Raw genomic sequence first — 25,593 nt, 5'->3', positions numbered from 1 at the left:
TCATAAACTATAAAGAACTTAAATCAACAAGTTAAAAGCAAATAACTCTATTAAAAAATGGACAAAGGACATGGACAGGCACTCCTCAATAGAAGACATATAAATGGTCAACAAGCATGAAAAAAACGCTCATCATTGCTAATCATCAAAGAAATGCAAATCAAAACCACAATGAAGTACCATCTTACACCAGTCAGAATGACTGTTATTAAAAAGTCAAAAAACAACAGATGTTGGCGAGGCTTTGGAGTAAAGGGAATGCTTATTTGTAGTTGGTAGGAATGTAAATTAGTTCAGCCACTGTAAAAGGCAGTCTGGAGATTTCTCAAAGAACTTAAAACAAGGCTACCATTTAACCCAGTCATCCTATTTCTTGGTATATACTCAAAGGAACATAGATCATTCTACCAAAAGACACATGCACATAGATGTGCATCACAGCACTATTCACAATAGCAAAGACATGGATTCAACCTAGGTGCCCATCGACAGTGAATTGGATAAAGAAAATGTGGTACATATACATCATGGAATACCATGCAGCATGAAGTATAATGAAATCATGTCCCATGCAGCAACATGGCTGGACCTGGAGGCCATAGTCCTAAGCAAATTAATACAGGAACAAAAAGCAAAACTCCACATATTCCCATGTATATGTTGGAGCTAAACATTAAGCACACATGGACATAAACATGGGAACAATAGATACTGCACACGACTAGACAGAAAAGGGAGGAAAGCGGCACAGGTTAAAGAACTACCTACTGAGTACTATGCTCACTACTTGGGACCAATATACCCATGTAACAATTCTACACATGTGTCTCCTGTATCTAAAATAAAAGGTAATTAAAATAAAACATAGGCAAATGACTGAAGGAAGTCAGAAGACACATTCTGAAATCCTGAGAGTGAAAGTTGGGGAAAGGGGTGGAGAGAAGCGTGATTGTTGGTGGTGATGAGGAGAGGATGATAATCAATAGGTTAATGAAGAGCACACGTTCTAAAGGAAATCACTCAGGAAACGAAGGAAGAATTCATACAAATACTCCCTTATGATTGAAAACGGATGAATGATATTATTACACCAATTTAAGTTGGAAGAAAAATATATAAGGTTTAAAAAGCCATGAAATTTGAAAAAATAAAAAGTAAATTTGAGAGGCTTACAACAAAAATAAAATATTATAACCATTACAGAAATTAAAGTCACATGAGTAGGCTGCCTCAGAGCATATAGTACATTCCATTGGAAAGATGGTCCTGCCATAACATACAGCATCAAGTTAAAGCAGGGGAATAAAATTATCAAGTGTGGTAGTAGTTTTCCATTGCTACATAACCCATCGCCACATATGTAGTTGCTTAAAACAACACAACACAAAACAACACAGAAATTACTATTTCTATGGGTCCAGAGCCTAGCCCTGAGTTATCTAGGTCTTCTGCTCAGGATCCCATCATTCTGCCATTAAGGCACTGGTTTCCTGTAGTTCTTATCCAGTTGCTGGCAAAGTTCAGTTCATTACAGGTGAAAGACTGAGGTCTCCGTGTTGTTGCAGGCTGTTGGCCATGCCCTCTCACAACATGGCTGCTTACTTACTCAAAACCAGCAGAAGCATCTCTCTCCAGTGGGCTAGGAAGAAGTCTTATGTAGCTTTATATACTCATGAGAGTAACTATCTCTCATAGTCACAGGTCTGCCCATCCTTGATGTTGGAATTACATAGGACATACACACCGGGGGTGAAACTCTTAGAGGTCATCTTAGGATTCTGCATACACAAATTACAAAATGGAGAGAAATGACAAGAAAAGTAATGTGTACTATAAATTTGATGTTTCCGAAGAAAATAACAAAACAAATAAAATATGAATTTTTGACTTTAAGACGGTAGAGAACTTTTGACTTCTTTCTCCTTCAAAAAACACACAGAACAAGGAGGAGACACAATAAAGAATTAGCTGAAGTCTCATTCTCTAACTTGTGAGTGAAAAAGCCTCAAACAATTGCAGAAACTAGTAAGAAACAAGCAATTCAACTTTGCAGAACAAATGAATTTAGGAATGAGCACTAGTACTACTGTAGTTGGTGGTGGCTAGTGTAAAAGTTCATAGAAGAAACAGAAAGAGCTTCCATTTCCCAACCACATCCCACGGAGTCCAGTACCTATTCTTTCTAGAATGAGGCATAAGACTAGGTATTTATTCTCTAGAGAAATATGTCAAGAGAAGGGCCAGGTGTAGGGACACAATTCACAGAACAAGAGAATAAGGTCTACCAAACAGAAGGGTAAAATCTCATTATACTAACATTAATTGTAAATCACACTCATAACTTCTGTTCAGATCCATACACTGGTAGCAATAAGTATAGAGAAATTCACAAGCAGACGTAACATCACACAAATACCATCTCCAATAAGTGTTATGGTTCCTCTATCTTAAAAATGAATAGATAGCCAAGATTTGACAATAACCTCAAACATGAAAGGCAGGGATCAAGGTAATAATAATAATAATAATAATAATAATAATAATTACAAGTAAATCTATAATAAAAGATACAATACAGGCACAGGAAAAAAAACTTTAAAAATGATATGCAGTTATGTTCAGGGAGAGAAAATCTATAACACCTATACATCTCAACGGTAGAGGAAGCTGTAACAAGTAAAAAATTCAAAAAATAAAATACACAAAAGCTTTTGAAAATTAAGAAATACAATTGCTAAAGGAAAATAAGTCAGTAAGAAGAATTGGAAGTCCAGTATATTTTTGGAATAAATAGCCAAAACTGATAAAAATGGAGGCCTCTGGGGTGGAAGACTTTCCACAGAAATGCTCCATGCTGGATGGAAGGCAATGAGGCAGTGACTGCAAAATTCTGACAGAAAGGAATGTGACCCTAGAATTCTGAAGCGAGTCATGTGTTCTTGCAAGTGTAACGGAAGAAAACACCCAGGAGCTTTACTTCTCACTCTTGACTTGAAAACACGTCAAGCCAGACAGAAATTAAAATAACAGACTCAAGAATGTGAAGATTCAGTAAAATGAATGATGCTGAAAATTACCCTCTATTTAAATATGGAAATTAAATTAGAATGGAACAAAATCTTTGTCAATCATGGTTAAAAGAGAATAACTTTTAAAAGCATTGGCAATGTAAACTTAACAATATAACAAAATAATCCATATGGAGAATAGAGGTACAAATATTATATCCTCTTCTATTAAATATGAGTATGAAGTCACTATTTCAAGTTGAATTGTAGCAAAAAATGACACAATACTCTTATCTTTATCTTCTGTTTTTGTTGTTTTTGCTGTTTTTAATTTAGAACTACATTTTAGAATTAAATTTTTTTGTGCTGGAATAGTTTATTTTTGCTGTTTTACTTCTGCTTTATTTTATTTCATTAAATTAAATATTATAAAAGTAAAAATAATGTAGTGTGGTACAGAATCTCATTTGTGGAATTGTATGAATTGATCTATTATTCTGTTTATTTACATGTCTATTCCTATGTCTGTCTCCACAGAGAAATAGCTAGAATGCTGTTCACTAAATAATAACAATGTTTGTATTTTGGTTTCATTTCTGAGTAGTAGGATTTTGGTAATTTTTTTTTAGTGGCCTTTTATTACTATTCTATAGAAAGCTTGCCCTAATGTTTGTTGTAACAACAAACATGAAGGGTTTTTTTTTTTTTTTTTTAGACAAGTCTTGCTCTTGTCCCCCAGGCTGGAGTGTGATGATGCTATCTTGGCTCACTGCAACCTGTGCCTCCCGGGTTCAAGCGATTCTCCTGCCTCAGCCTGGGATTACTGGCACGCACCACTATGCCCAGCTGATTTTTGTATTTTTAGTGGAGATGGGGTTTCACCATGTTGGCCAGGCTGGTCTCGAACTCCTAACTTCAGGTGATCCGCCCACCTTAGTCTCCCAAAGTGCTGGGATTACAGGCGTGAGCCACCACGCCAGGCCAAACGTGAAGTTTTTACTTTTATTTTTTTAAAAGACATGTTGCTTGAACTCCTTTACAATCAGTCTTAGCAATTGCAATAGCTAGCTGATTCAAGGGTATGAAACAATCAGATTATTTAAATGGGGTGGTAGCATGATACCCTGGAATATAATCGTTTGCTAATCCCGTTACACTAGTTTTTATGCCAGGTAATCTCTAGCAAGACATTTGCCTATCCTTATGCCCTAAAAATGTTATGAATAGAGAACACAGAAAAACTTCGTAGATGTCAAATTTTTAGTGATAATACCATTTTCACAGCCTAACTCATTGTATGGTAGGTGTGCTGGCCCACTTAGGTAGCCTCTGCTTCTCTTTTGACAGTATTAAACCTGAAGTTGGAAGTCATCAGAGTCTACACCTCTTCTTGGGCCATATTGGACTCTTATCTGGGATTGTATGTATCGATAAGCTTTTCCGCTTCTACCACTGTATTCTGTTCTTTAGATGACCTTCATCTTTGTTATGGTATAAAGTCTGCTCACACCATGCAAGCAACCACTTTCTGCTGAATGTTCCCCACTTACTATGTCAACTGCCCCCTCACTCCCAGCTTGTGTTAGATAGTGCCTTCTCTCATTACAACCTGTGTTTAATTGACTACTTCTCATATGAAAATATACATCAGCTGCCTTTTTCATGTCTTTCTCCTCAATTAGATTTTGAAATCCCAGAGAAAAATAGGTCATATTCTCAACTTTCGCCTGTGTTTATTTCCCTGGTCTGTACATCTGACTGCTCCAATGTGTGCCCAACACACAATCCAAACTAACCTAATAATAGATGTGGAATTCTACTACACAACCAGTGAGTTTAATGAGCTGCAAAGTAAAGGATCATGTTGCTTCTTCCCCCCCTTAAATTTCATCCTTTATAGCTGTTTTGGCTATCACTGATTTTCATGGGTTCAAATTCAGATGTTTGCATAGTAAATTGAAAATGTTCCACAAAAGGATTACTTTATTTTTAAGTGGTTGTTTCCATTTTAGTCAGAGATGAGTGAAGAGGCAATGCCCACTAAACTTTCTCTGTTACTGAAGAAGACAACTAACTAGGCTGAGGTGGCAGGATTGTTGGGTCCAGAAGTTTGAGGCTGCAGTGAGCAAGATCACACCACTGCACTCCAGCCTAGGAGACAAAGCAAGACCTTGTCTCAAAAAAAAAAAGTATTTTTATATATCAACATGTATGTTAATCTTTGCAAAAGCTTTATTAAACCACATTATTCTTATTTTATGGATAAGAAAACTGATAGAGAGTTTAGATAACTTCTAGGTATCCTTCCATTTATAGATTGGGAAGCTACTGTCTGAATTTAGATCTTTTGATACAAAGTTTATTTCTTTAGTCATGTTCTGGAATCGTTATTATATAAAAAGTAGAAAAATGGCAGATTTAATTTCACCTTCAGTAATTTTTGAAAAGATTATGGAAGTGTCGTGGTTACCTATGTGTTTAATGGCTTAAAATTAGAATCTAGAGAATCAAGTGCAGAACATAATTTATTGCATTATTTTAAAGAATGACTTCTCTTAAGTACTGAGATGAAAACTTGTTTCAGGGGAGTCCTGGAGTCTAGTTTGCTGATACTAGCAGTTCTCATACTGCTTTTTTTTTTTTTTTTTTTTCCTGATGGCCTGCTCCTGAAGGTTCTTATGCAGATATGTGGTAGTCTCATTTTCAATAAATACCTAGAAAGTGTAGTTGTGGTCACACTAGAACACATATATTAGGCATTCAGATTCAAGAATTAGGCCTTGTCTGATTACATGGCCTTATAAGATATTAACAAATGATAGATGTTCACTTAGAAACACTCAACTGAGTGAATTATCATATATGTGAAGAAAAATATAAACCAAAAAGTGTTGAACCTGTCTGCTGATCACACACAAATAGATATATCAGTGAGCAATGCACTTTAGATTTAAAACTATAGAATTTAATAGCTTTTCAAAATGTAAATACACCTATAGGTATCAAGTTTTTGTTTTTATTATTATTGTTATTGGTCTCATATTTTTTATAAAATTGCCCTCAGTGGATAATGGAGTTAATGCCTCATTTCAAACAATACTTTTGGAATCTGTAATTATATCTAAAACCTATCCATTTTTTCATTATATTCTATAAAATATTCATGATCAATTTACTATAAATCTATCTTAATGTCTGAAAATTATACAACTGTTGCTTCATGAAGATGATGTTGATTTATACTCTTGCTATGAGCAACTAGCACACTTCTCCTCTGAAGATACATGTACTCATTTATCAAAAAACAAAGGAGCAGTACATCTATTAGCATCCAGAAAAATCCAGAATACCATCATGACCAAATGCTGGAGTGGAGCTCTCATTTGTTGCTGGTGGAAATGCAAAATGGTATAGCCTCTTTAGAAGACAGTTTGGCAGTTTCTTACAAAACCAAACATACTCTTACCATACTAACCAGTAATCACATTCCTTGGTATTTACCTAAAGAAATGGAAAATATTTGTTCACACAAAAGCCTGCATGTGAATGCTTAAAGCACCTTTATTGCTAGTTGCCCGAACTTGGAAAGCAACGAAGATATCCAATCCTTCAGTAGGTGAAAGGATAAATAGCCTGCGTTACATCCAAACGATAGAATGTTATTCAGCAATAAAAAGAAATGAGCTATCAAGCTATGAAAAAACATGTCAGAATCTTAAGTGCATGTTCCTTAGTGACAGAAACCGATCTGTAAATTTCCAATGATACAACATTCTGGAAAAGGCAAAATTATGAAAACAGTAAAAAGATCAGTGGTTGCCAGGAGTTGGGGGTGAAGAGGTTGAATACACAGCACAGAGACAATTTTTAGAGCAGGGAAAATACTCTGCATGTTACCTTAATGGTGGACACATATCATTATAAATTTTTCCAACTTATGTAATGTATAGCAATGAGGGTAAACCCTAATGTAAACTATGGAGTTTGGTGGTTATGATATGTCAATGTAGGTTCATCATTTGTAACAACTGTCCCATGCTGGTAGGGGATATTGATAATGAAAGGCTCTGCATGTGAAGGGGCAGAAGACTTGTGGGAAATCCCTGTTACATCTTTTCAACTTTGCTATGAACCGAAAACTGCTCTAAAATAATTAAGTCCTTAAAAATAAACAAATAAGTGAGGAATTAGACCAATGATGATCATGGCAGAGATAATACAGATAGCCAATCTTAAAATAATCAGAAAGCTGCAGTGCCCACAACCTCTCCTGACTTTAATGAATTAAGTAGATATCCAGGGATTTTCAATGGAGAGTAGAAGATAAAGCTATAGGAAAAAAAAAGACAAAGACGCAGTGGTTAAATGCTGAACCTTGGCCAAATGCTCTGGTGTGAAAAATAAGACTTTGAAAGACTCTAGAATAAGAGCTAGCTATCCCAAGTGACAGAGCATGAGAGAGGTCATAGGAACCACAGACAGAACACAGAAAAACACTCAGCACAGACCTATCTCTACAGCCGCTATGGGTAACAATCATTGTTTATTTCTTAACGTGGAGGAACCAGGAATTGTGATCAGAACTCATTTTGATCACCTAAATCATTCAATTTATGGAAAGAATATATATGTATTAAACTATGTATCTCTAATTCCAGAGAGTGAATTCAGTTATTCCCCAAAATCCTTTTGTCGTTTTAATGAAATCCTGAGTCAAAGAGCCCCTGTTGCTCTTTAATAGACAGATAACCCAGGTTTATGAAGTCTACCTGTGTGGTACCCACAGTAGGCAAATGAGAAAAGTAGCCCAATTCAGAAAACCATATTGACTGGGGCTTAACTCCGGCTGAGTGTTACATATATCTCATTATTGCAAGATATTTTCCTTGTAGATGACTTTTTCATTTCTTTTGAAAAGAAAGAATGGATCCGTATGTGGTCAATTCACTTTTCAACAATTCTTTCTCTACTGACAGGCTGAAGTGATTTCACATTAAGAGAAAATGAGTTTTGCTGCTCTTCATAAATTGGTAATGAGCTTTTTGAACAATCATAGCCATAACCTGATTCACAAAAGAAACTTCTCAGATTTGCCATGAACATGTCTGTAACAATAAGCTGAGAAAAAAATACCAAATAAGCTGATGCCACTTGCTGAGAACTATTTTCCTCTCTTCATTTCAGCCCATTAGATGATTTCTCCTTGTGACACTATCAAGCAGCCTGGGTTCAGTTTGACAGTTAAGCATTGAGATATCTCTACCACTACCCTGTCTCACTTTGCAAAAGGAAGAGAACTTCAATGCTGTGCAGCAGGAAGGATGCCAGGAAAACTAGATTTTATTTTCAGCTCTGCTTCTCACCAGCTTGTGTGATATTGGGAAATGTATTCTTCTGCTCTGGATCAGCTTCCAATATTTCAAATATGTGTGGACCTGTTTCCAAAGAGCTAAAAGACCTCCAGAGGTCCTCCCATTATTAAGAAGCGATGATGCTAATAAAAGCATAACATCCGAAATGCTACCTATTACTTTTGTGGAATGATTTCTCCTTGGATGCCTTCTTGTTGCTTACTTTCATTTCCTTCAGAGAAACCAACAACCCATAGAATGTTGCCTTTGCACTACTAGAATGGATTGAGGCCATATCGAGAAAAAAAAATTCCAGCAATTCCTCTTTTAGCTCATCTCACTTCTCACATTCTTTATTGTAGGCAATTAAAGGAACCAGTTGGTACATTCACCACTCTGCCCGGAAATTTTCTTAGCCAGATTTGCAAGTTTATTAGCCACATTTGCTATCTTCCACATAAGAAGGTAGCAGCTTCACTGATTTTTGTGCCAGTATCATTAAGGTCCATTTGTTTTTAGCTCTTTCTAACAGTTTCCTCAAGGTTTTTAGGTCCATAACTTCCACCTGATCATAAAGCCAGTGCTGCATATTTTGATATTTTGTTGCTGAAGCACCCCTATTCTGGTGTTATTCTATCTTTTGTTAATCTTCTTCCATGGAACAAACTACCTTTAAAATATTGTGGCTTAAAACAGCAATCACTTGTTATTTCTCATGATTCTGAGGGTCAGGATTTTACAGAGGCAGTGGGCTTATCTGCCCTCACTTCAATGCCTGCTGTCACTGGAAAGGCTGCAACAGCTTCTTTAGCTCTTTGGTGCCTCTGTAAGGGAGATTTGGGCAATGGAGGGCTGGCTAGAAGAGCTAGATTAGAGGAATGTCTGGCTTCTTCAGTTCTCAAGGTTCTCTCTCTCCACATGACCTCTTCATATTTTCTCTTTACACAGTTTCATCTAGAATTCTCATGAGAAACTTTAGGACTTCTAAGAGTTCATAAGTGGAAGTTTTATACTTTGTTAAAGCCTAGGCTAGGATTGCACAGCAATATTTTTGCTATATTCTATTCTAAAGTCTTTGAGTTATAAGCTAAGCTTGGATTCAGGAGGAAATAACTACAAAAGGGCATAAACACTGAAGCATAACCCATGGGGTCCTACTAGTGTTAACTAACTACCACGATGACAGAGGGAAAAGTAACACAAGAAAAGAATTACTTTATAAAAAGTTAGGAAAATTGACAAACACCCTGGAAGTTGAATTTGTGTACTTTTTAATGTATTTATTTATTTTTATTTATTTTTTCAAGATGGAGTCTGACTTTGTCACCCAGGCTGGGGTGCAGTGGCACGATCTTGGCTCACTGCTACCTCTGCCTCTAGGCTCAAGCGATTCTCATGAATAGCTGGGATTACAGGCATGTGCCACCACTCCCGGAATCCCAGCTTCTTGGGAGGCTGAGGCAGGAGAATTGCTTGAACCTGGGAGGCGGAGGTTCCAGTGAGCTGAGATCATGCCACTGTACTCTAGCAACAGCTTGGGCAACAGAGTGAGTGAGACTGTCAAAAAAAAAAAGAACACACACACACAAACATGTATAAATGAAATCATAAGATTCATGGGATTTAATTCAAAATAATATGGGCAATGCAGTTTCAAAATGGGTGGGAGTATAGATAAAATAACAAGATTGATCATGACTTGATAATTATTATAGTAGATTTCTGGATATATACAAAATTACCATTTTTTATGTTTAAATTTTTTTTAAAGAAAAAGTAAAATCAAATAACAAAGAAATACATTCTAATATCACTAATGAAAACTGGATAATTATTATAGATCTTTCTTACAAATTAAAGATATAACAAGATTAAAAATATTTCAGGCCAATATATTTGATACTTTATATGACATATGCATATATCACAAAAGAAAAACTTGTTGAAACAGACTCAAGACGAAATAGAAAGCCTTAGTAGTACTATATCTGTGTAAAACAATGAATTCATTAATACCCTCAACACAATTTGAGGTACACAGGATGTGCCCTATGAATTATTTCTAATTTTTAGAAAATAAATAGCAATGATATTACAAAAAGTATTTTAGAGAACATAAAAAGCATGAGAACACAAGTCCTGTTATAAAGCTATGATATTCTTTATAGTAAACTTTGGCAAGAACATTAGTAGAAAACAAATCACAGAATAATGTATTACCGACACTGATGAAATCATTTTACAACTGACCCTTGAACAATGTGAAGGTTAGGGATGCTGACCCATCCATGCAATTGAAAATTTGTGCATAACTTTTGACTCCCCCAAAACGTAACTAGTCATAGCATACTGTTGACTAGAAGCCTTACTGATAATATAAACAGTTGATTAACACATATTTTGTATGTTATATGTATTATATACTGTATTCTTACAATAAATCAAGCTAGAGAAAAGAAAATTTTATTAAAAAAATCATAAGGAACATAAAATATATTTATTATTCATTAAGTGGAAGTAGAATCATTTAAAAGATCTTCATCCTCATTGTCTTCATGTTGACTAGGCTGAGGAGGAAAAGGCAGAGGAGGGTTTGGTTTTGCTGTCTCAGGTGTGGCAGTGGCAAAAGAAAATCTGTGTATAAGTGGATCCATGCAGCTCAAACCTATGTTGTTAAAGGGTCAACTGCATTCATATATTTATGAAAACTGATAATATATCACAAAGCCAATTAAGGTTTATTACAGGAATGTGAGAGCAGCTTAATATTTTTCAATCAATCAATAGAATTTATTACATATTAATAAAAAAGAGAAAATAACATATTGATATATTTAGGAAGAATATTTGATAAAATTAACCAACCATCAACAATAAAATTTCATGATAATGTGTAAGTAGATGGAAATTTATACAATATGACAAAGAATGTTAACAAAAAACATACTGTAAATTTTATAGTTATGAGTGAATTTTTGAATGTATTTCCTTTGACATGAGAAATGCCATAAGTGTTCCTGATCTTACAAATTCTATTAATGATATTACAAGTTCTACTTAATGTAGTAATAGAAGAAAAAGAAATAAAGACCACAAGATTAAAAAGGAAGAAATAACTCTCATTATTCAGAGATCATACAATTACATATATAGAAAATCCAAAAGCATCCATTGGCAAACTATAGGAATCAATAAATAAATTTAGCATGTTGGTTGTATAAAAGTCAATATATAGATTAATTTTTCTTATATACAATAAAACAATTAGAAAATAAAAGTTTAAAATATTCATAATAAAATTAAGAATATCAAATAACTGAAAATAATTATAATAAAATATACTTAAATTGACACCTAATGCTGCAAAACTGTGCTGTAAGAAATAACAGAATATATTTTTGTGTATATACATACATACATATGTACAACAAACCTGTACACGTACAGGTATACAATGTGATCTTATGAAAATACATAATATTATAAAAATCACAATTCTTTCTAAATATTTAGATCCAATGTGATATCGATCAAAACTAGGTATAATTTTCTGTTGTTTTGTTGAGGTTGGCAAATTCTTTCCAATATCAGTTTAGAAATATGAAGAGTCTTACATAGCCAAACTATGTTCAAGAAGAAAAAGAAAGCTAAATGGCTCATTCCAATTTATATCAAGATTTATTGCAATGCTCTAGTAATTAGCACAGTGTAAAATTGGTGAAAGTATAGGCAAGCTGATCAAAAAAGTGTAAAAGTGTATTTAAAAGCAGTTGCACATACATACAGTTGCCTGATATATAAAAGTGAAACACTAGAGTACAATAGGAGAAAAATGGTCCTTTCAATAATTGCTGCTGGGCCACTTGTATGTTTATTGATATTTTCAAAAAAGAATCTATTAATAGATGCCTATATTATACTATATACAAAATAAATATAAATTGAGTGGAAATATAAATGTACAAATTAACACTACTAGAAGACAGTACAGAAAAATATCTTTATGAATTTGGGCTAGCAAAAAACTTTAACACAGATAGAAAAGGATTAATCACAATGAAAAGAGATAAAAAATTCTACTGTAATACAACTAAGAATTTCAAAAGTCACCATTAAGAGAATAAGAAATTAAGCCACAGAAGGCTCTTATCCAATATATATAAACAAATTAGCATTTCACATTTGGAAAGTGAGAGAAATGCTAGAACATGCACTTTATAAAATAGGACATCCAAATGTCCAATAAACGTATGAAAGGGTACTGACCTTCACAGTAAATATAATTGTATATTGAAATACAAATTATAACCAAAGTGTAAAATACTTACATAACAGAAAAATAGAAACACAGACAACACTACATCTTTATGAGAATGTGGAATAATTGAAACACTCATAATTACCGCTGGCTTCAACAAATGGTGCTACAATAACTGAATTTCCACATGCAGAAAAAAAAAGTTAAGCTATATTAAAAAATGAACTCAAAATGGGTCAAGGACTTAAATATAAGAGACAAAATCATAAAATTCTTAAAGGAAATCATGCAGATAAATATTCTTAACCTTAGATTTGTCAAGGAAATCTTAGATATGACACCAAGAGTACAAGAAACAAAAGAAAAAAAATTAACATATTATTTAACAAAATTAGAAACTTTTGTGCAACAAAGGACATTATCAAGAAAGTGAAAAGACTACCTACAAGATGGGAGAAAATATTTGAAAATCATGTATCTGGTAAAGATTCAATATCCAGAATAAATAAAGAATTACAATTCAACAACAAAGGGACAATCCAATAAAATTTTTGTAGTTGGCTTAAGTTTACATTTCTTCAAATAATATTTATAAATGCCCAATAAGCATATGAAAAGATGCTCAACATCATTAATCATTAGGGAAATGGAAATCAAAATCACAGTGAGATATTACTTCATGCCTACTAATATGGTTATAATAAAAAATATTTAATTAATTAAGAAACAGAAAGTAACAAATGTCCAGGATGTGCAGAAATTAGAACACTCATAAATTGCTGATGGAAGTGTAAATAGTGCAGTTGCTGTGAAAAATAGCTTGACGGTGTCTCAAAAAGCTAAATACCTCTACACAGTTACCATAGAACTTGATAATTCCACTTTCAGATATATACCCAGGGACTCAAACAGATACTTTTATACCAATGTTCATTGCAGCATTATTTACAATAGCCAAAAGATTGAAATAACCCAAATGTCCGTCAACAGAAGAATGTATAAAGAAAATGTGGTATATGAGTGCAATGGAATATTATCCAGTCCAAGAAAGAAATGATGTTCTGATACATGCTACAGCATGAATGAACCTTGAAAATACTGTGCTAAGTGATGTAAGTTGCCTGGGAAAATATTATGTGACACCACTTATATGAATTATCCAGACAAGGCAAATTCATTGAAAAATAATGTACAAGAGATTTCCAGGGGAAAGGCAGAAATGGAAAGATATTGCTTAATGGGTACAGTGTTTCTGTTTAGGTGAGGAAATTTTTGGAAAAAGATAGTAGTAATGGTTGCACAACACTGTGTTGTAATTAATGCCAATAAATTGTACACATAAAAATAATTGAATATAACAAATTTTATATTAAGTATATTTTACCACAATTAAAAAAATTAAATCTGCCGAGAGTTTCACTAAAAAAAAACTACATTGGAACAGTTTTTGATAGTATCTATTGAACATATTTATACCCTATGTCTCATATTTGCAATCATACCAAACATAAATGTGTACATACCTTCAACAAAGGACATTTTCTAGAATTATCACTTATGCTCTGTATACAATAAAATGAGTTTATGAATTGTGGTATATTTGTATTCTATGGAAGTGAAAACAAACAAAATACAACTATGCACATAAATTTATATAAAATTCACAAAGATTTTTATGAAATAAGCCAGAGGCAAAAAACGTGCATATCTTATAATTCCAGTAATATAATATCAAGGACAAGCAAAATCTATCTATGGTTTCAGGTAAGAATGTAGTTGTCATCGGAGTTAATTGCCTAAAAGGATCATGGGGTCAGGGGCAGATTGTGATTCTATGTTCTGATGTTTGTGAATTTTTCCAAATTCTTGTTATGCTTCAATAAAAAAATGTTACAAAGATAAAGAACTAAAAACTAAAAGTACATTGTAAGTGACCAAAACTATTTGTCTCATTCTTTTAAATGCTACGCTAGAGAGGCAAATGTGATTACATTGGTAAGTAGCAGCTATATAAATTACTGACAGATTTCTTGGTAATATTATAGTCAACTAATTGCAAACCCAAAATAAAGTTTATTTTTTAAAATGCTGAGAAGAGAGAAATGGGATTACGGAGTAACTAGTAAATAGCTGGAGCTTATGGGGAGGCTGAAAGACATAAATGTCTTTGGCTAATAACCCATTCATGGGTACCAGGTCTATGATGAAGCTGCTACCTCCTCAGCTATGAAATAATGCACATTTCCTAAAACCCTCTCTTGGAGTTTAATCCCCAAGTCATGGACAGTATAGTATCCTATTCACTGGATAATCATCTACAAAAGATTTTTCTATCTAATAATATCCAGAAGTGCTCTGGGTCTTCAGGAAGGCCCCATCACAATGTCAAAATTTTAATTTTTCCCATAATAAAAAAACTCATTAATATTAGGGCAGTAAGAATGCCAACTAGAAATTGTACATCTTTCTGGGTACAGGGGCTCATGCCTGTAATCCCAGCACTTTGGGAGGCCGAGGTGAGCAGATCACTTGAGTTCAAGAGTTTAAGACCAGCCCATGCAACATAGCAAGAACTCATCTCTACTAAAAGTACAAAAAATTTGCTGGGCATGGTACAAGTGCCTGTAGCCCCAGCTACTTGGCAGGCTGAGGATCACTTGAGCCTGACAGGTCGAGGCTGCTGTGAGCTGTGATTGTGCCACTGAACTCAGCCTGGGTGACAGAGTGAGATCCTGTCTAAAAAACAAACAAAGAAAACAAAACAAAACAAAACAAAAAATCTTGTTGTCATGATGCTAGCTGGTTATTTTGCAGATTTGTTTATGTGGTTGCTTCATAGTGTCACTGGTCTGTGTACTTCAGTGTGTTTTTGTAGTGACTGGTAACAGTTTTTCCTGTCCATATTTAGTGCTTCCTTCAGGAACTCTGATAAGGCAGGTCTGGTGGTAATAAATTCCTTCAGCATTTGCTTGTTGGAAAAGGACCTTATTTCCCCTTTGCTTATGAAGCTTAGTTTGGCCATATGTGAAATTCTAGGTTGAAAATTCTTTCTTTAAGAATGTTGAATATTGGCCCCCCTATCTCTTTTAGTTTATAGGGTTTCCCCTGAGAGGTCCTCTGTAGTCTGATGGGTTTCCCTTTGTAGGTGACCTGGCCTTTCTCTCTGGCTGCCATTTTTTCTTTCATGTCGACCTTGGAGAATCTGATGACTATATATCTTGGGGATGATCTTCTCATGGAGCATCTTACTGGGGTTTGTTGCATTTTCTGAATTTGAATGTTGGCTTGTCTTGCTAGGTGAGGAAGATCTCCTTGATAGTATCATGAAGTATATTTTCCAAATCACTGCCATTCTCCCCATCTCTTTCAAGTACCCCAATTAGTTGTAGATTCCATCTCTTTATATAATCCTATATTTTCCAAACGTTGTGTTCATTCTGTTTTATTCTTATCTCTCTATTCTTGTCTGCCTGTCTTATTTCAGACAGAGTCTTCAACCTCTAATATTATTGGTCTAGTCTGCTATTAATACTGTGATTGCACTATGAAGTTCTTGTAGTGTGTCTTTCAGCTCTATCAGGTTGGTCATGATCCTCTGTATTGCACCTATTTTGGCTTTCAGCTCCTGCATTGTTTTATCATGATTCTTAGCTTTTTTGCATTGGGTTACAACAAATACCTTTAGCTCAGCAAAGTTTGTTTTTATCCACATTCTGAAGCCTGCTTCTCTCATTTCAGCCATCTCAGCCTCAGTCCAGTTCTGAGCCCTTGCTGGAAAGGTGTTGTGGTCATTTGGAGGAAAGGGGCCACTCTGGCTTTAAATTTCAACATCACTAATCATTAGAGAAATGCATATCAAAACCATAATAAAATACCATCTCATACCAGTCACAATGGCGATTATTGAAAAGTCAAGAAACAACATATGCTGCTGTGGTCTGAAGAAAAAGGAATGATTTTACACTGTTGATGGTAGTGTAAATTAGTTCAACCATTGTGGAAGACAATATAGTGATTCCTCAAAGACCTAGAAGCAGAAATGCCATTTAATCAAGCAATCTCATTACTGGGTATATACCCAAAATAATATGTTATTCTTATATTCTTATTCAAATGCCCATCAATAATAGACTGGATAAAAAAATACTGTACATATACACCATGGAATACTATGCAGCAATGAAAAGGAATGAGATTATGTCCTTTGCAGGAACATGGATGGAGCTGGAGGTCATCATCCTTAGCAAACTAATTCAGGAACAGAAAACAAAATAAGTGTTCTCACTTACAAGTGGGAGCTGAATGATGAGAACACATGGACACATGACAAGAAAAAACACAAACTAGGGCTTGTCAGAGGATGGGGCTGGGAGGAGGAAGAGCATCAGGAGGAATAGCTAATGGATGCTGAGCTTAATACCTGGTTGATGGGATGACCTGTGCAGCAAACCACCATGGCACATGTTTACCTATGTAATAAACGTGCACATCCTGCTCATGTACCCCTGAACTTAAACATTGGAAAGAAAAAAGAGAAAAAAAGAGAAATTGTACTTCTTTATAATTAAGATAGAAAGTAAATTATCATTAATCAATGCATCTTAATACAAAAATACTGAATTATAAATAAAAATATGCTTACAGGAAATTTTTATAATAATATAGAAAATGTCTACTTATTTACAGTATTCACTGTAAATAAAGCTGGCGTTTCTTTCAGATTCAGTACTCAAGCTCCTTGATAACTATTTCATCTGCACCTGCAATTTACTGTAACTAACTTGCCTTGTGATATAAAATATGTTCACTCATATTTTATCATATATACATATTTTTTGAGTTGGAGTCTCACTTTGCTTTCCACTGGAGTGCAGTGGTGTGATCTTGGCTCACTGCAACCTCTGCTTCCTGGGTTCAAGTGATTTTCCTGCCTCAGCCTCCCAAGTAGCTGGGATTACAGGTACATACCACAACACCTGGCTAATTTTGTATTTTTTTAAATAGAGATGGAGTTTCACTATGTTGGCCAGGTTAGTCTCAAACTCCGAACCTCAAGTGGTCCACCCGCCTTGGCCTCCCAAAGTGCTGGGAATACAGGCGTGAGCCATTGCACCTGGCCTATTTTGCTATAATTGTCCTGCCATTTTAGTAACAACTTTACATTCTGACTTGTCCATGATTTGTGTGTTTTTCTTTCTAATATATTTCAGCTCAATTAAACAAGGGAAAGTACCCTCTAAGCTAAATATCAGCAGGGCTGTCATTAGAGGTGACTAGAAGAGCAAACAAATTAGGACTCAGAGTTTTTGGACAACAGAGAATAAATGTCCCTTAAGCAAGTAATTCCTTAATACTTAACAACATTTTGTTTACCCTAGAAGACACATAAAAAAAATGACAAGTTGATGACTGAACTGAGTTTCTTGGTCTATGAAAATGAGTGTTCTAGCTGAGTGGTGAAAGAATTTGTGACAATATAAAAAGAGGAGGAAGGAAATTCCAGGGTTGTGAAAACAATTGTCAGGGAAAGTAGAGCGATATCAATCCCTGAATAGTAGTGAATATGGATTTCTTATTTCAGTCTGTTGAAAAGTGAATGGGAATTGAATAAGATGAAGATAATGTATGTATCATTCCTTCGAGAATCATCTTCTGATGAAAATAGAAGAGAAGGTATTTAGCATATTAAGGGGTATTTATATTGAGAGACAGTAAAGGAAGTAAGGAAAACACTAAATATTTTAGCAGACACATTGGAAAGCACTGTAAAAGGATAAATTGATAGAATAGTCTAAACAATTATAAATAATAAGACTCAGCTACCTGTTATTTTCAAATAGGAGGTCATTTATAGTTATTTACTACTCAAAAGGGTCTGGACTTTGAAACAAGACTGTTAAGGTCATCTTTTGTACACCTACTATTGTCTCTCTTTGTACCTTTTATTCTTCCATAGAGACACATTTATAAACAACTTATTCCACTAAATTTACCATATATCAGGCTTATTATTGGTAGTGTTGTTATATTATTTCTTGTGCCTTAAAAGAATGTAGATGCATGATTCTGTCTTTCTGAGACATTAGATTTTTAATTGAAAAATGGCCCATCATTATCTTCAGTGCTATATGAAAAAAAAAATGTATTGACAAGAGCTATTTGCATGAGAACATCCTAGGCACTACAGGTGCTTGAAAGTAAAAGTCAGTGAGATCACTCTAAGTTAATTTAAATGTTTTCTCATCTCCTTCACACACTGCAAATATCTATATAAATATAATTGCTAACCCTTATTTATATTGAAGTTTGAAAATGTAGAGCAGCATCAGAAAGATGTAGAAAAGATGGAACAGGTTTGGTTATCACCTCTGCAGTTTATGGGCTTTTTAACTGAGGGAAATGTAACCAATCTTGTTGAGCCTATTTTTTCACATGTAAAATGGGTTTATTAATATCTTCTTGCAAGTATTTTTTGTGAAGTAGAGATTACATACATGTAATATACACAGTATGTATGTGTATTTGTGTATATGCATATGTAATGCTTAGCCTGGCAAAAATTGGTGTTCGATAAAGCAGTTTTCTTGATTTTTGTTAATCTGAGAAAAGGTAAAAAACAATATTTCAAATCACAAAAGATTCAATGAATTACCCCATCTTTGAGGTAAAATTTGGCAGATGTCTCAATTTGTATTTCAACTTATACAAAATAATATACTTTGAATTCCTAACAGAAATTATTTTGAAACGCAAATCGCAATTGTTAGCTGACTCCAAATCTAATTTTAAATTTATTTTGCTAAGGTAATTGGACTGCAGATCAATTGTTTTCTTCTAAAGGTAACCAAAATATATTTTTCTCAGAAAGTCACAAATGATTCATTTTACTCTTGCGTAATTTTTTCAGTTGTAATGATGCTGCCTTATTAATAAGACATGATTATTTGATAGAGTATCAATTTACTATTAAAGCATTGGGAAATTTGGCTTAAGTTAATTTATAGTTTAGTAGCTGTTTGAATGTTGGCTTCCCAGACACTGTCTTCCTAATCATTGTCTTATTTGACTCTTACTCATCTAGTGCTAGACTAACTTTTTCACACTATAATGTAAGTAGAAAAAGAAACACTTTAATATTTGTGACCACTTATGTCCTACCCATATTTTTATGCCTCAAAAATATCCATACTTCTTTATTTTCATATTGGGATACAATTATCTCCGTATGTCATTTTCTCAAGTAATGGTAGGGATATATTAATACACTTTTAAACTATTTAAATGATAAATATTGTATGATTTCTTTAGAAAATGAATATAAAAAGTAATTCTGACTTGAAAACACTCACTTAGATCAAGAACACTTTCATCTCTGTACAGGCAATGGCAGAACTGCTATTCCTTACATGCATAAGTTAAACCATAGAGGAAATATAGTCAGTACAAATATGAAAGCAAGATTTGTGTGATCAAGTGGAATTAAGATTGCAGCTAAAGATGGTAAAGTTATATTTCACATAGCATCTTCCTCCAAGAACTCATAACTTGAACAACTAATCTTTGATGGAGAGTGAGAACCAAAAAAGCACACCAGAAGCAATCAACAAAAAAGGCAATCACCTGCATAGGCAGAAATATCCAAGTGTTCCCAAGATTTAGATTTTTGCAAACACATGTGGCACTTAGCTGAACCCTGAAGAGAAGTGCTAAAAAGAGGCAAAGGGAAAAAAGAGTGAGTGAGGGCAAGTGGAAGTCATGAAAGTGCTCCCAAGTAAAAGACAAGCTCCAACTTAGAAAGAAAATTAACAGTGGATACCAACGAGTAATGATATCACACTCTGGGGTCTAGAGAAAAACTTTCCTTTCTAGTGAAATTCCCCTCAATAAAAATCTGTGTAACATCAAATACAGAAATCATTCTGGGGTTAGCTGTTTTTGTGAAAATTTGGATTTAGTTTTTGGTTTGCAGTAAGATGACATTTAGCCAAGCAAATACTAAAGAGATAACTTAAAAAGAGAAATATCTATTAGAAAGCAAGCTTCAGATAATTGAAAAAAACAGGACACCAACATAAAAATTTAGTCATGAGTAGTAAATTAATATTGTTTTTTTCTGGTAAACTGAAAAAATAAAATGAACATCATAATGGAAAAGGTATAGTATGTAAATTGTATGTGTCTCATAATGAAGATAGAGTTGAACTACAAAACTATGGATATAAAAGATTTTTACTTCACATTAAATCTTGGAGGAAAAGGAGAAAAGGAGGAAAAAGAGTTGACTGGTAAAGTTCATTATAGCTGATAGTAGGGAACCAATATACTGTATCCAAATTTGGGGGACAGAGATGAAAACATTACATACAAAAGTAAGTGTAAGAATTTGAACATTTGAACGAAAGTATAAAACTTAAATAATAAAAAGTGATAGAAAAAAATAAAATAGAAATGAAACGACCACAAGAAAACTGAAGCCAAACGTATTGATAATAATTAAAAAGTTAGAGACGCTTTCTCACCCTATGCAGAACACTCGAGACAAACCTAAAACAATGAAATCCAGAAAGGCTAAACATAAAAACGTGACAATGATGAACTATGGAAAAGTAGGAGGAGAGTGAAGAATAAAATATTAGCGTCTAGCAAGATTACTTTCAGAATAAAATCATAATAGATTCTGGTTCACTTTATAATATTAAAAGCTTTAATACTCAAAGAAAACATACCAGATATTAATGTCTATAGCCTCAAAAATGCAGCAAAAGTCTTCATGAGGAAGAAAATACAGAGCTGCAAGAAAAAATAAAAATAAGTTTATAAGAGAAAATAAAACTAAAAAATGCTTTAGAGAGAAACACACTAAAATGAAGAATCTAAAACACATATTCTCAATCCAGGACAAATAAAATAAAAAATCAGTAAAGATATAGAAGATGAAAAGATCATGATTAAGAAGGTAATAAACACACACACAAAGTCTTTTCAGATAAAAATAGAATATTCACAAAATTTGCTGTAGTTGACTACAAGGAAAAACTTGACACATTACAAGAAAATGAATAACACAAATGTATCTAATCACAAATCACATATAAGTAGAAATTAATGACAAAATTTAAAAAATACTTTGCATTTAATAATATTAAAATATTTTAAATACTCTGATCAAACAGGAAATATAAAAGAAACATATACAATCTCAAAAAATACAATAAAACCTATTGTCTAGATTTATCATATATCGGAGGAATTTTTTATCATTAAAATCCGTACCAACTTCAGCTGATAAACAGCTTCAGCAATGTTGCCGGCTATAAAATCAACATATAAAAAGCACTAGCATTTGTACATACCAACAACAACTAAACTGACAGCTAAATCAGAAAGGAAATCCCATTCACAGTTGCCACACACACACACACACACACACACGCTACCCAGGAATACAGCTAACCAGGAAGATGAAAGATCTCTGCAATGAGAATTACAAAACACTGCTCAGAGAAATCAGAGAAGACACAAACAAATGGAAAAACATCCCATGCTCATTAATAGGAAAAATCAATGTCATTAAAATGGCTATACTGCCCAAAGTGATTTACAGATTCAATGCTATTCCTATCAAACCACCAATGATATTCTTCACAGAACCAGAAAAAATATTTTAAAATTTATATGGAACCAAAAAAGAGCCCAAATGCCCATGGCATTGGTTTAGGCAGTGATTTATTTGATATGACCACAAAGGCACAGACAACAAAAATAGACAAATGGGATTACATCAAACTAAACAGCTTCAGCACAGCAAAGGAAAAAAAATCAGTAGAACGAAGAGATGACCCACAGATTGGGGTACAAAATTACATATAACTCATCTCATGAGGAGTTAATATCTAAAATATATGAGACTCAAATTACTCAATAACAAGAAAGCAAATAACCCTATTTAAAAATAAGCAAAGTACATGTATAGACATTTCTCAAGAAAAGATGTACAAATGAAAATAGATATATAAAAATGCTTAAGTACAAAAATTATCAGGGAAATACAATTTATAAAAACGATAATGAGATATCACCTTACACCTGTTAGAATGCCTATTACCAAAAAGATGAAAGATGGCAAGTGTTGGCAAGGATGTGAAGCAAAGGGAACCCTTGCACTCTATTGATGAGAATGTAAGTCAGTACAGCCATTTTGGAAAACATTATGAAGATTTCTCAAACAAATGGAAATGAATTACCATATGATCCAGCAATCCCACTTCTGGGTATATATCCCGACAAAATGAAATCAGTATGCTGAAGAGATATGTGCACTCCCATGTCCATTGCAGTGTTATTCACAATAGCCAAGATACAGAAACAACCTAAGTGTTTAATATGTATGAATGGGTATATATATATATATACACAATGGAACATTATTCAGTCTGAAAAGGAAAGGAAATTCTGTCATTTGCATCAACATAAATGACTCTAGAGGACATTACACTAAGTAAGACAGGCACAGTAAGACAAATACCACATGATCTCACTTGTATCTGGAATATGAAAAAGTTGAACTCATAGAAGTTGAGAGTAGAATGATGGCTACCAGGGGTTGGGGGAGTGGGGTGAAAAACAAAGGGGAGACATTGGTCAATGGGTACAAAGTTTTAGTTAGACTGGAGGAATAAGTACTGCTGATCGATTGCACAGCGTGATGACTGTAGTTAATAATAATGTATATTTGAAAAATGTGAAAGGAATAGATTTTAAGTTTTCTCACCACAAATGAATATGTGAGGTGATAGACGTGTTAATTAGCTTGATTTGATCATTCCACAATGTACACATGTATGTAGACATCACAGTGTATGTGATGTACACAATAGTTTTTACTTATTGTCAATTAAATATAAAATTCTAAAAAACGAAATAAATCATATAATCATCTTAATAAAATCTGAAAAAGGTTTAAACAGACAATTCCTGTAAAAAGCACTTAAATACTTCCTTGACACAGTAGATGTAGACGTAGTTGTAGATTAGATAGAGATGTAGGCCTCCAGCAAACAAGAGTTCTGATTTAATTGTAACACACCAGCGGCTTCTTCATTACTTTTTCTCTTATTTTCCTTTGTCTGGAACTAGACAAGGAAAGCCACCATCTCTTTGACAATTCAACGCCATTGTAGAGAAGTTAGCCAGTGTGATTAGGCACCAGAAGTGGAGTATAAAAATTGGAAAGGAAGAAGTAATGTCACCTTTGATGTAAATGGTATAAATGTACACATAAATGTGCCAATAAAACTCAACAAAATTGGCAGATTTATGGGAAAAAATAAGGGGATCTAGTAAATTCGCTAGAGATATAAATAATATTCAAAAGATCAGTATCTTTTTATGCACATTCAAAAAATAAATATATAAGGAAAGAAAGTGACCCACTTAAGATAGAATAGAGATAAATAAAAGAACCACATATAAATTTAACAAGAAATAGCTTTAACACCCAAAAATCTTTAAAATATTCCTGAAAAAAAGGTGGTTTTGAACGTCAACACATATCAAGAAAAACTCAACATATTAAATGTAATTTTTCCTAAATTAATTTAAAATTGTTAGAATTTCAATTAAAATACCATGCATTTTTATGGGAAAAAAAGTAAAACAATTTATAGGCAAATTGATTACAGAATACATTTGGAAGTACAAATAAGTGCTTTCTATATTCAATTGAAATTGGAGTGTGTTAATTCTAAGAAGACTATAAAAGTTTAGTTCGTAAATTTTAATCCGTAGGACAACAAATTAGTGTAAAAAGACTAGTGTAAATAAATGAATAAATAATCTTGAAACTAGATAAATTATAGTGAAACGCTTTGTACACATGTTTAAATAACCCAAACAGAAGGCAGAAAGAGGAAGGGAAAAAAGAGAAATAAAAAGCAGAGGGAACTAGTAGAAGGTAAATAAGAAAAAGTAGACTGAAATCCAAATATATCATTAATTACATTAAATGTAAGTGGTCTTAAAACACTAATAAAAGAGACTAGATTTGGATAACGGGTTAAAAGGTAATAACCCAACACCATCTGAAATAAACCCCCTAAGAACAACGATATAGATAAGCTACAATTAGAAACATGGAAAAACGTTATACCATGCAAAAACAAATCAATAGTAATCTGGAGACAAAACAGATGTTAGAACAAAGAAAACTAACAAAACAAAAAGAGATAGTATATAAAGATAAAATGATCAATTCACCTAAAAGACACAACAATGTCAAATGGGGATATGTCTAACAAAGGGTTTTATAAATGGAAAAATCTGACAGAAGAGAAAGAAAAAACATACAAATTCACAATAGAGAACTTCAACATTTATTTGTAAATGATAAATGGATAGAAAACCAACAAGAATTTAGAACAACATTATCAACCAACTGGATCTAATGGATATTTATAGAACATTCTACCCAAACACATGAATGTCATTTTTTTTTCAAATATATGTGGAACATTCTCCAAAACAGACATATCCTAAAGGAAACTTTAACAAATTTGAGTGATTCAAATTAATGTAATATATTATTTATGTACATAGTGTAATTAAACTAGAAATTAATAAGACAGAGAGGGGAAATATCCAAATTCTTAGGTATTAAATAACACATTTCTAAATAATAAATCCAAAATAAAACTACAAATACATAGAAAGATACTCAATATTGTACAGGTGTTCTCGCCATTATTATAAGGCAAATCTATTAATGAAACAATCAATCCATCCATCAGAACAAACATTAATGTCATTCTACTAAGAAAGGAAGATGTAAAACTGTTTTTATTCCCTGATGACATCATTCTGTAGAATATCCTAACAAATCCGCATTAAAAACTACTAGAACTAATAAAGAAGTTTAGCAAGGTTGCAAGATGTTAAGATCAATAAATTGCATTTTTATGTACTAACAACAAATAATTTA

At 33.4% G+C, this 25,593-nt stretch overlaps 1 long non-coding RNA gene across 1 annotated transcript in view; it reads left to right on the top strand.

Annotated features, from left to right (window-relative positions):
* Positions 1-9,915, top strand: part of LOC129057760 (uncharacterized) — a 97,323-nt gene extending 87,408 nt beyond the window's left edge. Inside the window, exon 3 of the long non-coding RNA XR_010136223.1 lies at positions 8,193-9,915. This is a non-coding gene — a long non-coding RNA (uncharacterized LOC129057760). The remainder of the gene's footprint in view (positions 1-8,192) is intronic.
* The last annotated feature ends 15,678 nt before the right edge of the window (positions 9,916-25,593 follow it).

Source organism: Pongo abelii, chromosome 12 (genome assembly GCF_028885655.2).
Source record: "Pongo abelii isolate AG06213 chromosome 12, NHGRI_mPonAbe1-v2.0_pri, whole genome shotgun sequence".
NCBI lineage: Eukaryota > Metazoa > Chordata > Mammalia > Primates > Hominidae > Pongo > Pongo abelii.
Note: the sequence above shows the minus strand (reverse complement) of the source record. Positions and strands in the feature narration are given on the sequence as shown.